We start from the raw sequence: 6,424 nt of genomic DNA, 5'->3' as shown, positions 1-6,424 counted from the left end.
ATGGTTTTGTTCTGCGGCGTCAAGAGCGGCCCAAGGAAAAAGTCTGTGGCTTGGGGAGGAGGTAGGACCAAAGGATGCTGACCCTGTGCCCCGCCCCTTGTTGGCTCAAGTCTCAGAACAAAAGGGGGAGCTCTGTAGTAGGCCATTCTCAACAAGGAAGCCCAAACTCAACCTCCTGCGAGAATCAGGCAGAAAGAGTGAGTGAAGGAAGTGAGCCGGGCGGGGTTGGAGGGCAGACACCAAGGCTGGTGAGAAGCACAGGGACAGAGGCGTCTGGACGGGCAGCTCCAGCCCAAGGTTGTCTTGTGGGAATGTGGGCCCAATGTTCCCAGGTTGTCTCATTTTTCAAGGGACACATCAAGACTTGGAATTTTTCTATGAAGTCTTTCATTTCTAAATGTTGGCTCACGTCTGAAAAAGCTGCACATACCTCTGTGTAGGCTAAACGTGACTGCAGGCCCCACGTGGCCTGGGGATTAGCAGTTTTCCACCTTTGTTTCAGCCTTTGCTTCTACTCTTCCAGCCTCATCTCTTCTACGCCGCCTCACCGGGCCCATCTTCCCACCCCAGGCCCGAAGGCACTCAGGGAGAACTGGAGAGGCAGCAGACAGAACCATATGCCACTGCCATTTTCCCACTTCCATGGGGGAGGGGAGAGGGTAAATTGGAAGAGACCTGGTGTCCTCACTGAGCTGCTGAATTCCTCTGTCGGGAAAACCCAAGTCCCCCAACTCCCCCCAAAAGCAACAGAACGTGGAAGTCAGGGCACAGTCTCTGGAGCCTGAGTGTCTGAGTTCCAAGTCTAGCACTACCATCTTCTACTTGTATGACTTAGCCTGAGTTCCTTGACTTCTTTGAGCCTTAGTGTCCTCATCTAGCAAAAGGGTTATTGGGAGAGTAGATGATAGACATAAAGCCCTTTGCACAACACCTGGCACAAAGGAGCCAGTCAAATATTGATCGTTATTATTGTGATTGATCACCAAGTCTTTCTTCTATTTCCTTCACCTCTACCTAAAACGGTCACCAAGGTCTGTCAGTTCTCCCTGTGGAATATGTGTTCAATTCTTCCCTCCTTTCCACCCACCTCCCACTCAGCTGCTTCAAGCCCTCAGCAGCTCTTTGCCTGGACTACTATAACATCTATCATCTCATCTCTCATTCAGTTACTCCAGTTCTGATCCACCTTGCCCAACACAGTGCCCTTCTGCACTTAAGACACACTCCATAAATATCCTTTGAAAGACCCGCTGCCGTCTGTAGCTGCACATGGCTAATCTTCCTGAAGGGTACATATTGCATCCGGGATCGGAAACATCAGATAGCTCCAAATTGCCTGTAGAATCCAGTGGAAACTTCTTAGTGTGACTTCCAAGGCTCTCTGTGTTCTGCCCGACTGATCTTCCGCACAGGCTGTCACGCACCCCCATCCCAGCCACGTTTCACTGAATGAGCTCTGCTCCTTCTCGCCTCTCACCCTTTGCTCACATAGTTCCTTCTGCCCAGGATGCCCTCTCTCTATCTCTGCCTATCACTGTCTTACCTAGTTTTCAATGCCCAGTTCCAATGCTATGAAGACTTCCATATCCCTTCTCTCCCAAGGTGAAAACTCTTGTCCTCTAATGTACTTCTATAACACTTTGTACCTTAATCACGGTACTTATTACATTCTGCCTGTATTTGACTTAATCATTCATTTATTCAAAACAAACCTATTGAACAATTACTCTAAGTCAAATACTGTGCTGGGTGTTGGGAATACAGCAGTAAGAGAAAGACAAATATCATATGATATCCCTTATATGTGGAATCTAAAAAAATGACACAAATGGACTTATTTATAATACAGAAGCAGACTCACAGACATAGAAAACAAAGTTATGGTTACTGGGGAGAACGGGTGTGGAGAGGGATAAATTAGGCATTTGGGATTAGCAGATACTAATAACTATGTATAAAATAGATAAACAACAAAGTCCTACTGTATAGCACAAGGAACTATATTCAACAGCTTGTAATAACCTATAATGAAAAAGAATATGAAAAGGAATATGTGTATATATATATGTATAACTGAATCACTATCACTAACTAAACAAGAAACTAACACGTTGTAAATCAACTATACTTCAATTTTTAAAAAAACAGACACGTTTTTGATCCATAAGATAACATGATGCCATGTGATCAGCAACCATCATATGCTTACTATAACATTCAACTTTTTCTCTCACCACATATCCATGAGGGAGCCAGGCTCTCTTGGTCTTGAGCATAAGAAAGAGAGGTAAGTGACTAAAGGCAGCTATACACTCACAGTGCTGAGGGAGTCAAGGGCACAGTGACTGTACCAAGGAAATGACCCTACCAATCACCAGCTGCCCTTTGACTCCTGGATTTTGCCCTACAGCTGCTCCTCTGAGCGACCCCTTCCCCCTGGGCCCAGGCCCTGGTGCTCTCCCTTTAGGTCCATCCAACTGCAGGTAGCCTCAGACTCTTCCAGCCTCAGCATGTGCAGGAGGGGTGGCGGCAGTGGCTCACAACCCTGGCCGTGCAGCAAAATCACCTGGGGAGTTTCCACTCTAGTCCCACCAGCAGAGATTCGAATTGAATTAGTCTTGGTTGGGGTCCCAGCTTCAGTATTGTTTAACAAACTCCGCATGAGGTTCTAATGTGCAGCCAGGCTTGCCAATCATGGGATGAAGAGATGGCTGAGGCTACATGAAGTACTTGTTATTCTCGGATAAGTGGTGCTAGAAAAAGGCCACTTACAATGAGTTCATTGAAAGTGGGGACTTATATTTCACAGTAGAGTGGGGGGAAAAGGAGAAAGGGTTTGATTGGGATTTTATCTTGGAAAATACAATTGAAAATGCAGAAAATATTTTTGTTTAAATTGAAAATGTGGAAATAATCACAAATACGCACTAATTCTTAGAATGAACAAAGAATGAATCAAGCATTGGGGGATAACAATTTTGCTGACGAAGTGCATGCAAACACAATATTGACTTTTACCACACAATCATAAACAGGGTTTTGTCTTGTTTTTCCAAAACTAGAGAGCTTCTTTAATTATCCCAAGGACCTCCTGTAATCCTTTGAGAGTTGAATCATTCTCTTTGAAGCCTTGATCCTGTCATTACCCAGGTCAATTTTCTCTTCTGCCAGTGGTAACTGGTCTATCACTGCCAAATTCCATTTACCAAAGACTTTATGTGACATTAGAGATAGTCATCAACATCACTTTCATGGACTTCATGAAACCCTGAATCTTTTTCAAGACCTGCAGTTTCACTCTGAAATTTATTTGCATTGCATAATACTAGCAATTAACAAGAGGCAGAAAAAGACAGCATAATGGGTATAGATAAACAATATTAGGGTGTGAAATGTGGAGAAGGATTTATATGTAGGACTCAGAATAGTGAATATTTTGTGTTATGACAACTTTGCCTTTCATAAAGTCCCTTTGCCTTTTTGGATTTTTAATCTGCTTATCTCTAAAATGAAGGGATAGGGTTAGATGTTGTTATAAAGATTAGATAAATTCACTTAAATAAAGCAACATATGTGATAGCATTGAGCACAGTTCCTAACACAGAGGAGGAACTCATAATTCTTGCTTTTCCATCCCTTCCAAAACATTTTTTAGATTCTTTTAGAAGACATTGAGGGACAAAGGAGGGACAAGAGAGATGGGCAGCAGGGTAACTAGAAAGAAGACTCAGAACTTCTGCCCAGGGCCAAAGTTTCTGTCTGTCCCTCCTGTCACATTCTCTATAGAGGGTTACAGAGATCTATTCACTAAATACTGAGCACCTATTAGACTGTTTAGGGGTGTAGAGTGGGTCTCCAAAGATCACTTAGACAGGAGATCTGCCCTCAAGAAACTCCTGGGTTGGTTGGGAAAAAATCACATGAACAGAAATCGCTCAAAAATACGTCTAGAATCTGATAATTTCTCCCATCTCCATCACAGACCAGGCCATCATCAACTATCTCCTGGACCACTGCACTGGCTTCCTTGCTTCCAGTTTTACCCCTGCCCTCTGACACACACATAGTCTACCCATAGAGATCTTTTTAAAATGCAAATCAGATCATGTCTCTCCCCTGCTAAAACCCTCCAGTAGCTTCCCATCTACTTACCACGGCCCACGGGGCCCCACACGACCTGTCACTTGCCTACCTCCACTCACCCAGTACATTTCCTTCACTATCCTTCTGCTGCCCTGCTTTCTTTCTTTTTCTCTGATTTACTAAGTTTGTTTCTGTCTCCAGACCTTTGTACGTGCCCTTCCTCAGCCTTGAAATGTTCTTCCCCTAGATTTTTGCAAGGCTGGCTCCTTCTAATTATCAGATCTCAGCTCACCTGTCACTTTCTCAGCAACTCTTTCCTGACTCTTCTAGGTATGGTAGCATCCTTCTTGTCCCCAGACACTCTATCATGCCACCCTGTTTGCATATGATCTAGTGCTGGCAACTATTGGAAATGATCGTGTTTCTACGTTGTCTTTCTCGTTCATTGCCTCTATTTGAATTCAAGCTCTGAGTAAACAAGGATCTTGTCTGTCTGCTCCCCGTCTCCGCAGTCAGTAAAGGTTCATTGAGTGAATGGATGCTGATGAGGGTGAGTGGTTCACTTGAGCAGGCATGAGTGATGGGAAGATGTGGCGTGGGTGGCAAGAGATGAAGCTGGAAAGATAGCCTGAGGTCAGAACAAGGAAGGCCTTGAAGGTCAAGTTAGGAAATGCCGACTTTAGATCCAGGCCCCTGGGGAGCCAAGCAAGATTGTTGAACTTAAGAGGAATATTATCAGCTGACTTAGAGGAATATTCATCTAGGGCCACGTGCCGGATAGATTGTGGGGTGAAGTGAATGGAGGGTCTCTTTTAAGAGTGCATTAGCCACTAGGTGCCCCAGCTTGGCACTCGCTCGCCTCCAGACGCTGGTCCATTCAGCTCCCCCACTCTTCCTGGGGGCACGCAAGAGCCCTGACCGCCGTTCCCCGACACCGGCCGCTGGGTGGCGCTGTGGCTCCTCCTACCCGGGCCGGAGGCGCCAGGGAGGCGGAGGCGCAACCGCCGAACCGGGCCTGGCGAGGGGGTCCGTCGGCGCCAGTGAAGAGGGCTCTTCCTAGTCCGCCTTTCTCCCTCTTCCGCACTTCCCCGCGTTGAGGCCCGTCCCGCCCCCGCCCCCGTCCTCTCCCCGAACCCCCCTCCGTCCCGGCTCTCCCCCTCCGGGGCCCGCTTTCCTCTGTCTCTGGCGCTCCTTGGCTTTCCGACCCGCCCGGCCAAAGTAGGGCTGGAGGCGGGAGCCGGGCGGGGCGCAGGGCGGCTGGGGCCCCGAGGCGCCCTCTCTGTTCAGTCCATTCAGACCTCGGGACTCCCTGGACTCCAGGGTCGAGAAAGAGCTCCGGCGGGCCCCGCCCTGAGACACCAAGCCACCGGGTCAAGCCAGGCCCAAACTAAAGGGATGTCATGGATGCAGGGGCAGCCTTTTGATGGAAAGGGGCCTGACCCGAGCCATTATGGGGCCAATTCCCCGTTTTATGTGTTGATAGCCCTGCTTTTCTCTGGAGCAAGAAACCAGTCATGAGACTCCTCCTTTGGTCCCTTCTACTCCCCAACTCTTGGCCCAGATAGCCTATCTCTCGCTCTATGTATATTCTGTATCCTAAACTGATCCCTCCATCCTCACTGCTCTTGTCTGCCCACTTCCTCATTACCTCACAACAGGCCTCCCTGCCTCCAGCCTCCAGCCCAGACTTCCTTGCACGGGATTGGGAGCCTCCTGGAACACCGGCCTGGCATCCTGCCCCTGAAACGGCTCCCATTGCTTGGAAAAGTTGAAAGCTGGCATTCCAGACCCTCCACACTGACCTCACTATTTTGGCCTCTCCTCCAACTTACATCTAGAGTAAAAGCTGGTAGGCTGCCCTGAGTAGAAGAGGAGCCAGAATGGGAAGTGAACACAGTGGGAGGCTCTGGGGGACTCTATACAGGGCTCCATAGGCATCTGTTTGAACAGCTCGAACTCGTGGTCACACTGTCACAACTGGAGAGGTGCAGAGGACACAGCACCTACCTCCCCTAGAGCCTGGGAGCATATCCATGTTTATTCCTTTGCCCCGTCTTGGACTCCCCTGTACCCTGCATCTGTTCTGCTCTCCCACAGTCTCCCTGTCCCCCTTTCCATCCACATTGCCCACTCCCTTATGCCCCTCCTGCTAGTACGTGAGGCTTTTTCTCAAGAAGGACACACCAGCCTTTCACAAAGTGGTTGATGACATGCATGACCAGGTTTCTCCCTGCTGTTGAGTCTCACTTTCTGTATTTTTTTTTCCTGGAGGAACTTAATATTCACAGACATTAATACTATAGGTAGCTCTTCATGAGGAAAGGTTGGAGACTCCTATATT

Source organism: Camelus ferus, chromosome X, assembly GCF_009834535.1.
Source record: "Camelus ferus isolate YT-003-E chromosome X, BCGSAC_Cfer_1.0, whole genome shotgun sequence".
Classification (NCBI taxonomy): Eukaryota; Metazoa; Chordata; class Mammalia; order Artiodactyla; family Camelidae; genus Camelus; species Camelus ferus.
This window is presented reverse-complemented; position numbering follows the sequence as displayed.